Genomic DNA, 15325 nt, shown 5'->3' on the forward strand with positions numbered 1-15325 from the left:
GTCAGCCTGAAGGTTGTTATTTTCCTCTCCGCCTCTTACTTTTCAGGTATTTAGGATTGGGAACTTTTACAGAATATCAATTTCTAACAAATTTTGGAATAAGATTTTTATAGCTTTATTATTTTGTTTCTTTTCTGACATTCAGTTTTAGGTTTTTTTCTTTATATGTTTAGTTTTGTACTTCTTCCCTAAGCTTGACTGGCAGGCACAAAACTGTTTTCTGTAAGTATTAAGTACTGAATAGGCCCGTGACAGTTCTTAATGCAAAATATTCAGAAAGCTCCCTGTTCATGGTGAGAAAACATGTGTGGGCCCTACAGTAGTGGGAAAGCAGCCAGGTTTCCTGTTAAGTTGATTACTTTCAAATTTGACTGCTTATTAGAATGCAGCTTCAGAGAGAGAGAGAGAGAGAGAGAGAGAGAGAGAGAGAGAGAGAGAGAGAGCGCGAGAGTGGAGAGAGTGTGTGTGTGTGTGTGTCTCAGTGTGTAGTCCAGGCTGATCTCAAACCCATGGCAATCCTCCTGCTTCAACAGCAATGGAATTTTAAAGTTTTCCAGGTGTTTTAAATTATAATTTTGAGTACCACTGCTCCTACATTGTTGTCTCTGTGATTCTCAGAGTACTGCAGATCCTGTACTGTGAGTCTGAATCATTTTCATTAGGTGGAAAAAATAAAATGTTTACTTTAAGAACATTATACTGATCTGCTCAAAAATCGTAGCACCTTAATCTAGTTAAGGTTGTTATGGTGTACCCTAAGTTGATAGCTCTCTCCAAGGAAGCATGATTCCATAGAGTGCTAACATTAAACATGGTTGTCTGGAAGGAGGTTAGAGGCAGATCTAAACTTCTTCAATTTTAACCAGTGTATTTTGTAGCAACTATTTGGGTTTGTTTTCTTATTTTTTTTTAATATATATTCAACTGTATTTAGGAATTTATAAATTCTAGTACTGAGAATAGAACTCAGGATCTTGTGCTTGCCATGCAGGCATTTAGATACTTTGCCTCAAGATGTGTTTTTTTTTTTTTTTTTTTTTTTTTTTTTTTTTTAAATCAGTACTGGGGATCAAACTCACGACCGCCTGCTTGCCAGGCAGGTGCTTATGCCACTGAGCTAAATCCCTAGCCCCCTCAGGATGTGTTTTAATGCAAGGATAGAGAATATACAGGATCAAAACCCAAATAATATAAATTAGTGCTAGAAATGAATGTGAAATTGAAGCTTTTCCAGCAGACTAAATTGGACTTTACAGGGAGATGAAGTCTCTTGCTAATTTAAAAATAAAGTCTGCTTTGTTTCTTTGTTACAGAAACAAGACCTTTGGGCAGGGTATTGGACCAGTGTTAGTATGCTCCCCTTTCCCATGTAGTTTTAAGTCTGAAAACAGGCAGCTGCTGTTCTTTTGGAGTAGCTTGATTATATGACTTGATACTTGATTGGGTAGTTTTAGTTCCTTTGTTGTGTTTCAGCTGTGACTCCAGACACATGACTAATCTCTGAGATAGGAACTGGAGAGAATGTGCCTAATGAGGGTTTACAGTAGTCATAGCTATTGAGCCATGAGCCTTGAACTGAAAGTTTTCTTAAATCCCTGATCCTGAACTTTGGAGCATATACCCTTTGAAAGTGGAAAAGCTTGTGCTGTACCATGATATTTATTTCTGGCTTATTTTAAATAATGTGTCAACCTGATTTTAATGATCAGTGTCAGAAAGCAATAGAGACCAAGATAGTACCTTGGCCTCGAGAGACTACTGAATTATTAAGACAGGCTGTTAAGAATCAGTCTGGGAATCCATAAGCAATCACAAGTTAAAATTTAAGTAACGTCTATCCTGGGAAGGTAATTGCCCAGAGCCTTGATTCTCTCTTCACTAGCTGTGTTATATTGGCAGTGTGTCCATTTTCCTGAGCTACATTGGTAAGTTAGGTATAGTAGTAACATCTACCTCTCGGGGTGTGAGGATAATATAGGTGAAAGTATTTTTTAAATGCAAAGGCACTATGTAAATATTTACATAATTCTTAGATGCTTCCCCTTCAGATCGCTCTTTTTGGGACCCATGGAGTCAGAGAATCAAGAAGTCTCTGAATTCAGGCCAAGTGTGTGGTTTCCCGTGTTCCAGAATTACCAGGACTGGCTCAGATTGGTCAAAAGCAAAAAGGGGGATAGGAAGACCAATGTTTAGATCCATCAGAAGACATTAATGGGTCTCTGAAGTTGATGCTACAGACATCTTCGTTAGGGGACTCAGACATAAATGCTTAGTGTTTCCAACCAGAATTAGAACACAGATCTTTCTGATTCTGGAATATGTGAATCTTGCCTTTACTTAACCATTTGTGGGAGAAAAAAATGTATGTGGCTAGTTACAAGGTAGAAAATTGTAGTTTGAACATCTGATGGTGGCAGACAAGCAAAGCAATTAGAAAAGACTTTATGTGCAAAGATGTATTAACTGGGTAGCATTGTTTTGGAGAAAAAGCTTTAGTGAATATCTTTTACCTTGAGGCTTTGGTGGTTTGTTTGTTCAATTGATTGATTTCGAAACAGGGTCTTGCTATGTAGTTCAGACTGGCCTTGAATTCTCCATGTACCCTAGGCTAGCCTTACACTTGCAATGATTCTCCTACTTTAGCCTCCTAAATGCTGGGATCACAGGGTGTGTGCAACCACACCCAGCTAGTGTGAGCCGTCTTGAGTGGTCCATTGTGTTATTTGGCCTTTAAAAAAATGAGTGTTTACTCTGTACTCTAAACCTAACTCATTCAGTTCTCTCAGCAGCCTCCATTTTTCAAATATGGAAACTGAGGTATGTTGTCATTAGTTAAGTAGCTTATCTAAGGCTTCAGAGATAAGTGAGGGAACTAGGATTTTATTTTAGATAGCTTACCTAGCTGCCCCCTGTGTTCACGACAGCAGCCCTATGAATTGGCAGAGCAGGGTTTGTTTGGTGACAAAGCTGGACCTGAGTGGAGTTTGGGAAGCCAGCTCTAAATAAAACTAGACTTCTTTCTCTCATTGGCTTGACTCAGATCTGGGGCAGGAATTGCACTTTAGCTGGATCTTATGCCCAGCAGTCAGGTTTGAGTTTAGACAGAGAACTCAAAAATGTGAATTCACTTGACCTTTTAACTCCACCCTGTAAAAGAGGCAGGTACAGATGGTGTCATTTGTCAGACGATAAAATTGAAACCAAATAACTCAGCATTGTGATGTCAAAAAGTGTATACACATAGGTTTTAGATTTGTGTTTCAGGCAAGTATCTTAAACATTTAAAGCCTTGCATTTTTCTCTGAAATGGAAATAGCTATATTTTACTAGAAAGTTGTGAGTTGTTATGTGTAAAGCACTTAGATGGTACCTGGTAAGTAATAGTTACTATCTGTAAGTGGGGTAAGTAATGCAGTAGTTGTCATCATTTCTGTTAGCATAGTTGGCTCAAGGTAAACCAGAGCAGAGAACCTTGCTAGCTTCTGAGTTGAGATTGCTAGATGAGTGAGGGGCCCTAGCCTGTTGTTAAGAGGTAGGGTAAGGCCTTCAGGAGCTTGAGAGAGTTCTCTTTTTAGAAAGTGTGATCGAAAAATATGAATATTTAAGAAAAATTTATTACAGTAAAAGACATTGCCATTAATCTCTCAAAATATTCCCTCTTTGAACAGTTATTATTATTGCCACTTTTCGAAGCAGTTCGCAAGTCCTCTTTTGTGATTGTCTTTAGTTGTGCTTTTGAGGCTACCTCAGTATCCAGAATCAATTCAAAATACTGACTTTTTATGGTCATGTTGACTTTGGGGAAAAGCCAGAGGTGTTAGGGTGTCAGACCTAGTGAAGAAGGTAGATGAAGACACACCATTAACCTTTTTATAAGCCTTCCCTTACCAGGTACTGTGTTGAATGGCATTTGGCAGTGAAATTTTTTGATCATACCTTATAGAGAGGTGTTCATAGTGTGTGTGTTCAGAGATTAATGGCAATGTATCACTGTAATAGATTTTTTACTGTAATAGATTTTAAAAGGTTATCAAATATTTTATTTTGTCTTTTTTTTTTTTTTTTTTGTCTTTTTCATTTTTATCGGTACCAGGGATTGAACTCACGACTGCCTGCTTGCAAGGCAGGCGCTTATGCCGCTGAGCTAAATCCCCAGCCCCTATTTTGTCTTTTTGAGACAGGGTTTTACTATGCAGGTCAGGCTGGCCTTGAACTCACTTTGTAGCCCAAGCTGGCCTTGAATTCACAGCAATCTTCCTGTCTCAGCTTCTTAAGTGCTAGGATTGTAGGTGTATGCCACCATACCTGGCTGGTTTATGTCTTGTTCACAGTAGATCTTTTTTTTCTTTAAAAAAAAAATTTTTTTTTTTTTTTAAAACAGGGACTCTGGCTGGCCTTGAACTCACCCTGTAGCCCAGGCTTGCCCCAAACTCAAGGTACTTCTGCCTCCTGCCTCCTGAATGCTGGGATTATAGGGGTGCACCACATCTGACCCTATGTAGAACATTTTAAAGGGAAACATAGGGAATAATAAGAAATGCAGGTGTACTTTGGAGTTGAAGGACCTAAATCTGAGCCTGACTGTTAATAATAGTTAGCTGTGCTTGAGCAGATTGCTTTAACCTTTCAGTCTTGATTTAGACATCTATAAAAGAGCCAGTAGTACTTGCTAAATTTTGCAGAATTGTCACAGCTCAAGGTAAACCAGGAGCAGATCATCTCTTTCTCTCCTGTTATACCTCAGACAAAATGATGTCTTCATAGAAGAATATCAACATTTTTTTTTTCTTTTCTGGGAACTCAGGACCTTATGCTTGCCAGGCAGGCACTTATACTGCTGAGCTATATCCCCAGTACCAAGAACATCCACTTTTATAGTGTTAGTGGGTACCAAATGGTTAGACACTTCCCTTCACTGGCTTAGGCATTCCTTCACTGCAGAGGCATTGGCCTGTATCTTGTCCATTGGGCAGGAGGTAGTATAGAGTAGTGAGAACGAACGTGGGCTTCAGAGCCACTCTGCTTGGTTGGATCTTGGCTGCACTCTTTACCAGCTGTATGAACTTTGATTTTTTTCTTGTCACCTTATAGGGGTTTTGTGAGGATTCAGTGAGGAGGGGTAGAAGGGACTTTGTGAATGCCTCTGATTTCAGTAGACAGATACTCTTATTCTGCCTCATTCAGGTACCACTTACAGTGATTGCTCACAATATTTCTTACCATTTCTGTGCTGTGGGTGATGTACCTGATTTTAGGCTCAAATGTATTGTGAACTTTTTCTCTTAAATATCACTGACTTACTACACTTCATTTATTTGTCCATTCACTTATTAACAAATACTTCATGTCTACTGTGAATAGACAAAATTCCTTTCGCCAATGGAGCTTATATTGTAATGGGAGGTAGACATGAATGGACTTTTATGTCATGTCAGAGATCATGTTCAGTCAGCTTTCCATTCCTTAGACTTCTGGGATTTTAGGGAGAGTATCCATAGAAGTCTTTAAAACTATAAAAGGAAAAACTGCCTCTTTAAAAACCTAGTATTATAGCACTATAATTATTTTAAAGAGCTAGACTTTGGGGCTGGGGATTTAGCTCAGTGGCATAAGCACCTGCCTTGCAAGCAGGCAGTCGTGAGTTCGATCCCCAGTACCGATAAAAAGGAAAAAGACCAAAAAAAAAAAAAAAAAAAAAAGCTAGACTTTGAGATTGTTTTATGTCTTTAGATTTTTAATTATCTTGAGGATGTTATTCTTAGAAGTGTTTAAAGTCATCCTCAGGAGTTTTACTTTATTCTGTTTTTAAAATTAGAATGTTAAATTCCTGTTAAGTCCTGCAGAAAAAGTTGGGCTCACAGTTGGAGCCCAGTTTGGTGTAGAGTTTGGCAGCTGACTCCAACTTTGTATTTCTATTTTCTAGTTACCATGGGGTTTAAGGATTAACAACTACAGATTTTAGGGGAAGATCGTGTACAGTTAGAAGAGAATCAGGATTATTTTCAGTCCCTCATTTTACTAAGAGAAAAAGGAGGCCAGTGTTGCAAGGAGTGGAGGTTAGTCATCCTGCTGTACTGGCTGTTTAACTGGTACTATCACTTAGGTAGATACTTGAAAGGGACCAAAGAAAATGGCCTTGAGGTAGATCTGTAATGACCCAGAGCAGCCACTAGATGGCAGAGAAACAGCAAGAAAAGTGTGTGCACTTAGGACTTAACTAAGGTTTCTAGGGCTTCTCACTGTTCCAGAGAGGACAGTACAGTGTGAAATTTCCGGGCCAAGAGCCTGCTGCTCGTAGTTATACCTGTAGCCTATACTTGGATTTCTGAGAACCTCTACTGTCTTTCAAAGCCAGTGATCATCCATCATGTTTCTCAAATAATTGCTGCCAATCCTCTAAATTGAAGTTTGCTTAATTCTTATGAAATTGTTTGTTTTTCAGGTAGCCTTCAGTCAAGATTGGTCTTCATTCTCTTTTTTTATTTTTTGTTGGCTTTAAGTGCTAAATAACCCAGAAATGGATATATTTAAATATCACGTGAATAGCAGTTTTGAAATGTTTATCCTAATAGGAAGACCTGATAAACTTTTATGCCTTTATTCCAAGCTGGGAGGAAGAGCCAGTAGAATAGATTATAAGAATCATAGCAGTGGAGGCCAGTGAAATGGGGAGCTGCTTGTGAAAAAGAAAAGATTTATAATGCACTGCAAACTCATCACAATTTAGAAGCCATATAATGTTGATAGCTGTTCATGCTTGTATATTTTCAATAAAACAAAGCTAGTAATATTATTTACTTTATAGCATTACAAGGACTAAATGGGTTAATAAATAAGGGGTACTTAAGATCAGTGCTTTGCATACTACACATTCAGAAAGTACCAAAGGCTTAGTATAAGATTAAAGCCATGCTTACTAAAAATCTCTGATCTAGATTAAAGAAATGACAAGGTATATCTTATACCTTGGTGTTAAGTGGTTTTTTTCATGGGGTACATATTTTTTTGTATTATTGAGTGTTAGATAATTGTTGATTTTGTTTCTTAGCATTAACAAAACTCCAAACTTATAAAATAAACCTTTTTTTCTTTCTTTCTTTCTTTCTTTCTTTCTTTTTTTCTTTCTTTCTTTTTTGGTGCCAGGGATTGAACTCATGACCACCTGTTTGCAAGGCAGGTGCTTATGCCCCTGAGCTAAATCCCAGCCCCAAAACCTTTAATTTTTAATTTTTAAATTTTGGTTACAGTCAAGCTTTGGGATAGATTCTTGTCTTTGAGGAGCTTGTAGACTAAGCCATTCTCTGTTATAAACAGAGATGTTCTGTGCTTAGGCATCAGATCTGTGCTAGACATCAGATCTGTGGCATCAGATTTGGGCTGTGTCTTAGTTACTATTTACTTGTCGCTGAGACAAAATACCTGATGCACCAAGTTGGGAAAGGAAAGGTTTATTTCTTACAGTTTTTGGAGGTTTCAGTCCATACTCAGTTGTCTGGCACGGCAGGGCTGCAGTTCATGGCGGCTGCAAACAACAAGACAGAAACCAGCAAGAGAGAGAGACACACCTTCTTCCTGCCCTTACATCAAATCCTGGCCCCACCCCTTTGGGTGTAGCACTGACATCATCAATCCAAGCACTATACAGTGAGCCAGTCACAGATGTATAATGTAAATGCATGAGGCCTAGGAGCCACCAACATAAACCATGACAGGCTCTCAAAGGAATAGTGAGACATCTCTTGTGTGGAGCGGGACTTAGAGGGAATTCCTTTATTTCAGGGCGGTTGAAAAGTTTAGGTTGGTTTAAATGTGTGCTAGCAGAGAACTTCTCTTCAGGCAATCATTGGGACCACAGACAATGTGACCTACCTTCATATTCTTATATGGTTTTAAGCCAAGATGGTCAGAATGGGAAAGTAAGGGGATGTTCAGCATTTTCTTGGGCCATTCAAGAAGAAGTAAGGGGATGTTCAGCATTTTCTTGGGCCATTCAAGAAGATTCCTATAGTTTGGTTTCTCATTTGTGTATCTGATAAAGTGGAGGCCCCTAGTGCACATGGCTCTAAGTCTTCACCTTTTTGGGGTGGTGGAGTCGGGGGCCTCCACTCTATCAGATACACAAAAAGGTGAAGACTTAGAGCCATGTGCACAGAGAATGGTGTGTCATGAATGTCCACCACATCCTACTTATCTACAGTCTTTCTTGTGCGCTGCCACTGGCAGGCGCTTGATTGCCTTGTACTCAGCTGAGAGCAGACATCCCAGTCCAGGCCTGGTTCTTGGGAAGTTTACCCCAGGGGCTATAGAATCTGATGAATTTGTACTTTCCCAGGAGAAGGGGGAGGATGTCTTTAAACTTCTCACTGGCTGCTGAGCCCAGAGACAAAGGGGAGACAAGCCCCAGGGCTGAGACAATCATGTCTTTATTATCTCAGATGTCTCAGGCCTGTCCCCCGCCTAGAGATATATGGCTGGGAAGGCCAGCTCCATGGCCTCGGCATGATTCCAGGTCCTAGGAATGTCTGGCTGTTTTATAGCAAACAGGATCACGCACAACAGCACAGCATCCAGGCATCCCCACCCCAGCAATTGTATTCTCCTTGCCAACTTATAAGACAGTGGGGCCTACAGCAGTTTGATACAGGCCCCATGGCTCTTGAGGTCCCAGCAGCCTGGCACAAAGCAGCAGTCCTTGATATTGGTGATAACCACCTAAGGCTTTGGGCAGGGCTAACAGTGCAAGCCTGGGACCACCTTTTTTAGTCTGGGCCCCAGTGACTCAGTTCTTACTTGCGTGCTGTGGGCTGCTTGATGCTAGCCTGTTCCTCTCCCTTTTGACCCTTTTGGGAGCAGCTGCAGGGAGCCACTCAGTGCTTGTTTACAGATGCACTTGGCACGGGATAGGGAGACCAGCCGCTATGAATCCTTGAGTTCCAGTGTCCAGCTGCTCCCAGGTGCTGGGGAGCCTTCTTTCCACTGTTGGCCTCAAAGAAATGAGCCCACATTGTTGTCTTTGGCTAAAGCTTCAGGAGATGAGAGATGACTTGGAGATGAAGAGACCAGGACATAGTGGGTCAAATGGCTGTCCAGGGCATCATTAGTAACCAAGCTGTGTGGGCTGACCCTTTAGAGAAGCCTTGTGCAGGGACCAAGGGTCACAGACCCAGACCAAGGCTCTTCTTTGGGGCTTGGAAAGGGGAACTAGTTGGTGTTGAAATACAGGGACAATAAGTAGTAGGAGGTAGCTTAATACATTTCCCAGACTCCTTTATTCTGGAGGAGGGGTCCAGGGGACAGCCACAGAGCTGTAGTGTTTTGGAATTTTAAAGGGTCAGAACCTACTGTCATGCTGCCCTTTGTTGGGGGGTTAGTCTGTCAGTGCTCACAGGTAGTTTTGTTGCTCTTCTCCCCCTAGTGTGGATGCCTGATCAGTTTCTGTGATTTTTATTCATTGTTTCTTAACTACTTCCCAGACCCTCATGTGAAATAGGAGTGCCAGATCCTACTCTTTAGGAGCTCACAATTTGTGGGGAATACAGATATGTAAGCACTACTAGTGTGTATGTATGCTATGGCATGCACCTGAGGGAAACAAGCCTGTAAAATGGCACTAAAACCTTTTCTGTCAGTTGTGTCTTCTGCTTAACTAAAGTTGGAGAATCCACTTAAAATAGCTGCTGGATCAGAATGCTCAGGATTGGGGTGGAAGCAGGAGGGTTTTGTCATGTTCACTGAGGTTACAGCTAATGGTCAGGGCCTGGGTAAGTGCCTACTAGTGTGTGAAGTACTTTGCATGTTTTATCTTGACATGGCTCTGTGAAATGGCTGCTCTTTTCACTCCTAATTTGTAACTGCGAAAGCAGGTGAAATGACTTGCCCGATATACACAGCTAGGAAGTAGTAGAGTTGGGTTTATTTTGACTCCAGAGCTTTTAACTATACTAGACTCTTGGGGAGAGTAATATAATACCTGATGGAGATGTATACAGTTTTAAAAATCACTGGTTAGATTTGATTTTAGTCATGAGATTTATTTTTAAATGTCAGGTAGAATGAACAAGATAGGGTTTTGTGACTCATAGGAAGGGACTATAAAGGTTGAAAACCTCTTGTTTTCCTTAAAGCAGTTCCTTTTCAGGGAGAGATATAAAGATATACAGGAGGGGAGCCATCTGCCATTCCTTTTGCTGCTGCCCATGTTGGAGTCCTGTCAAGACTGAGGGAACATGCTGCTGTGATTGAAACATGAGCAGTTTGCACCAGGAGTTATATGTCATGTTGAGCATATCCTAGATTCCAAGAGGAGCAGGTTGGTGAACATGTATGTGAGGTGTTCCCAGAGTCTCTGGTACCGGTGGGAGGGGAGAGTACAAAACTTAGGTCAGAAATGCAGGCAATGGGAGAGGGGACTATTGCTTAGATACCTACCTGCATTATGGCTCAGTGTTCATGGTAGCCTTCTGAGACAGTACAGATGGGGAGGCTGAGACTCATAGTGGTTAACTCATCTGAGGTCATCCAGCCAGGGAGGAGTAGAAAGGGTTTCCATCCAGATTTGGGTACCTTTGCTCTCAGGGTTCTCCTGTAATACTCCATGCTTGTTCTTTTGAAGAGCAAGTTTAAGGTTCTCTCTTCATACCCCTTCTTATTTGAGTGGCTGAGCTGCCTGCCCTCTCTCAGCCTTTCTCTTTCCAGATTGAGGTAGTCTGAGTTCATAGCAGCAGTCCTACATCCTCTTGGTCACTTCTCTGGATCCACTCCAGCTCCATTATAAATCTGAGGGGCAGCCACTCGCCCTGTCCTGGCTATGATAACCATCAGCTATTCCTGAAACTTCCCAGGTGGCCCCAGCTGCTGTCCAAGAAGGGATGGGGGAGGAGGCCCAGGCAGCAAGAGGTGCCGGGAGGAAGAGGGATAGAAGGACTCAAAGGAGAAGGGAGACCCAGCAAAGTCTCATGTCAGCTAACCCTGCTGCACCAGGAATCTATCTATAGTGCCATTCTCTATACCCCGAAACACACTTTTCCTCACTTAAGGGAAAGGCAGGTACTCGCCAGTGACTACCGTCAGCTTCCCTGACCATGCTTCCCAATCCACAGAATTTCCACAGCACTGTTGCACCCAGTCTTCTCACAGCCAGAATGGTGGAGGTGGGTGGAGGTGGTGAGCTGTGTAGAGCATAGTAGTACAGACCTGGTGCTACATTATCTTCATATCTGTTTTATAGGTGAGATTGAGAGGTTTACTGACATGCGTTAAGATTTTAAGGCTAGGGGCTGGGGATTTAGCTCAGTGGCATAAGCACCTGCCTTGCAAGCAGGCAGTCGTGAGTTCGATCTCTGGTACTGATAAAAAGGAGAAAGACAAAAAAACAAAAACAAAACAAAACAAAACATTTTAAGGCTGTCAGCAGTGGAGTTAGAATGAAACCCCAGTTCTTCCAGTGAGGGAAAGAGGCTGCCCAAGGGATGGAGGTTGGGGAGAGATGCTTTTGAGGTTGGGTGCTGGTTAAAGTCCTGCTTAGGAAACTACTTGTTTCTGTGTGCTTATGACCTTTTTTTTCTTTCAGTGTGCTGGTAAAATACCTTTAAAAGAATACTTCCCTGTTGGGCTGAGCTGAAGGGGAAAAGGACTTATTATGTCATCTATACCTTGATCCAGGCTAGATGTTCTAGAGCCAGGTGTGAGGCGACCAAGAGGAGTTTGAATTGTGGTGTCAGCCTCTTCTTGGTGTGAGCAGGAACCTGACAGCCCATCTGCTAAGCTTGGACCTGGCCTGAAGTCTTCTGTCATACCAGCCACAGCAGGGTGGTGTGGAGGATTGCTGTTTCCTGCCATGACTTTGTCAGCCCTAGCAGTCAACTCCAGCCTTCCTCACCTTTTGGGCCTAAAGAGAAAACTGTCTGTAGAGTAATGTGTAGGTCGAAGCACCATGTCAGGGTTTATCTCGGCCCAACCTGGGGCAGATGATACTGTTTTGTGAGAAGGTGATCTCAGGATTCTGTGGCCCTTTGGCCAGACAGCACCAAAGGCAGATCTAGTTTGGCAGTGGGTGAAGGGAGAGCTTGTGGAGTAGGGAGGGCTGTAGTGACTGCATCCTGACTAGAAGCCTAAAGCCCTAGGGGAGTCTTCCCTTCTGTGGGGCTCTGTCTCACCCCTGAAGTACAGATAAATCTACCTTTTACCTTACCCAGTGGTGAATATTTATGTTCAGTGGCTTGCTGGTGCCCATGACATAAAATGATGCTGATGACGGGTTGTGATCAGTGAGGTCCTCTGTAAATGGAGGTGGTACTGAGCACAGCTGGCAAGCACGGTGTCCCACATGAGGAGGCCATGGCTGTTTCTTCCCCAGGTGGAAGCTCCAAAGAGCTGATATTCCACTGCAAAGTCTGTTTATGGCTTTTGTTTTTTGGCAGAACTGTGAGGACTTGGAGATTGAGGAGAAAGGAGTCTGGGTAGGTGACGGACCAAATCAAGAGTGGAGAGTTTGGTTCTAAAAGAAGGTACCTCTGGCTCAGGGCTAATGAAGGTAGGATTGGTCTGACTTCGCAGAAGTTCAGGTGCCTGAGAGGAGTGGCCTGGCTCTCCACTTCTTGGTGGACCACTTTGTGGTAGAACTTGTCCTAGGTTCTTCCCTTGGTGCCATCTACCTCATTTGTCAATCTATGGGTCTTGGTTTATTTCTTCATCTAGGTCCTCCTTGCCTTCTCTGCTTGGAGACTCTACTGCAGCTTCACCAAGTTTGACAGGGTCTAAATTCTGACTCTGCTCCTGAGTCTTACACATAATCTCTTTCCTCGATAGATTGTGAACTCTTTGAGGGCAAAAACCAGGTCTGATTGTCTCTTGGCTCCCATATCTAGTATGGATCCTGTTTCTTTGGGCTCTGACCAGAGGGTCTAGCTTTCCTGGCCTCATTTGGGCTGGCCAGAGTGACAAGGCCTCTCACAGGTGGCGTGGTAGAGGTGGGAGTGTGTGCTGAATCAGAATATATGGCTCCTTGTGTCTGGCTTTCTTTTCCCACTGGCCTATGATTTGGGAATAGTGGCTGCCTTTCTGGGGCAGCCAGGGCACCTGTCCAGAGTGTGCTCTGTCACGTACTGTCAGCTCCTCAACAAGCCCTGGTCCCACTCTTAACCTAGAGAAGGCCCTGGGTTATTGGTGTTGTTCTTGGCGGACCACTGGGCCCTTCAGCAAACAGGCGAGTATGCGCCCAGCTTGGGCCTGTTTGTGTTGGCCTAGCCAGGCGGGGGATTAGCTCAGCTGGGCTGCTAATTGCCTCCAAAGTGCCAGCCACGATGCTGACAAGGGCTGGGTCTCTAGTCCCCTCCTCCCCCAGCAGGCACTGTGCCAGCCTTGGAGGCCTGGCTCAGAAGGGCCCCTTCTCTCCCGTCAGTTCCTGCTTGGCCTAGACCCTTGAGATGTGAGCAGGGGGTCAGTAGGACTGGCAACTTGGGAAGAAATGAAAGAGATGCCTATGAAGTCATTGCCTGGGCCAGGCCAGGCACACTCTGTACCCCTCCCTCACATCCTTAGCTGACCCTCTCTCCTGCATCAGATGCCTTCTGAAGCTCAGCACTTTCTCATTTGTTTTCACCCCGTATTCCTATTTGTCCTTGTCCCCTCTACCTTCTCAGTCAGGTTTCAGCCTCTGACTCGCTGCCCTGTTCCTTCACTTCCCTTCTACCCTGTTGTCCTCTCTTCTTGCCCTTGGGTGGCCCCTGGATGACCTTAAGCCTGCCTCTGGTGCCCCTGTATTTCCTGGGGACTGATTGTTGCCAGGAAGAGGCAGAGGGCATGGCATGTGGTAGTGGTGGTCCCGTTTAATCACTTCACTTTCACAACTCCGTGAGCTCAGAGAGCAGCAGCTACTCAGGATGGAATCTGAGCACAGCCTCTCTGCAGCTGACTCAGCCTTAGGGGGCAGAAAGCCTTCTATTCCATGGGTGGAGTTCTCCTGCAGATCTTGCAGGTCTGTGACTTGTACCTCTACTTCTGACTGTGCTCCTTAACTGTGGCTCCCTGTCCTCATCCTGCTTCTTGCCCATACTGTAACCTCAGCACAGTCCCTTCTGCTGGTGCCTAGGGGAAGCTTTGTCCTGCCTCCTCTAGGTGGAGCGCTCTCCGTGGACCACCTTCTTTCTGATCTCTAAGGTAGGGTCAAGTTCAGGGTGCCTACCTTAGGTCATAGCCAGTTCCACATTGTCTCTTTCTCTTGTTTCATTCCCTCTTTCAGCCTCTTAAGCTTCTATTTACCTTAACTGTCTCCTTTGTTCCTGGGAAGGGAACACTCAGTGTTTCCATTTGTTGAACTTTAATATATTCCCTTATTTAATATCTCCAAGAAATGGATTCTATCACTTGGCCCATTTGGTATGTGTGGTGGTGATGGGACAACCCCACATTACAGATAAAGAAATGGGTTCCAGAGAATACAGTGAATTATCTGAGGTTCTGTGTAGTGAAGAACTGACAGTGTGGGATCTAAACCCAGCTTGTTTGGTTTCAAAATTTGGGACTGTTTCACAGTTGTAGAAAATGACTGACCCTGGACACATTGATTTCGGTGTTCTGTCTTGGATTCTATATATCTCCAGTGTCTTTTCCTACGTTCTACCTTTATTTGAGGATTTTTATCCATCCCTATCCATCCCCCCAGGCCCTTGTACCCTCAGTTCTTCACAAATGGCTGAACACCCTGCTGTCCTGAAAGCACTTCAAGCCCTTTACGTCACTAAGCTTTTAGAAAGGCAAGTCTAAAACCTGACTGCTCCCAGGTGGTCTCTAGTCATCTCAACTGCTTCACTGCAGGTGATAGACCTTGGGCTCCCTTGGTAAGGATGAGGACTTCTGAAGTTGAATGAGGGATTCTGAGGAGCCAGTCAGTCTCCTCATCAGCAGGGAGCCACTTGGGCTGAGGCTTTCACTTGAGTTGTATGACTTCTCATTTCCATCTCTGAATCCTGGCCAGTTCTAATCCTGGAGTGTACTTCTTGTCATAAGCATTAGATTCCTTTGTCCCAGCGAGGAGCTAAGTTCCATAGTCCTCTGCCACCTGCTATGGCCCCCTATCATTCATTAGATCTGATCATCTTATTCAGGCTAAGGTTTAAGTAGCTGGCCATGGTTCAGTGGAATGGGGATAGAACCACTATGTTAATGGACTTTCAGACAGCAGTGGGCCTTAAGCCTGCTATTAAAAAGAATCAGAGGCAAAAGAGGGGTTCTAATATCTAGCATTTGGTGTTTACTTGCTTTTCCCATGTCCTTCCCCACGTCTGTCTTCCTAATCTGTTGTTTAAAAGAAAATTCATTATCACAA

Source organism: Cavia porcellus, unplaced genomic scaffold (assembly GCF_034190915.1).
Source record: "Cavia porcellus strain 051 isolate PalLab524CR breed Dunkin Hartley unplaced genomic scaffold, mCavPor4.1 scaffold_25, whole genome shotgun sequence".
Lineage (NCBI taxonomy): Eukaryota > Metazoa > Chordata > Mammalia > Rodentia > Caviidae > Cavia > Cavia porcellus.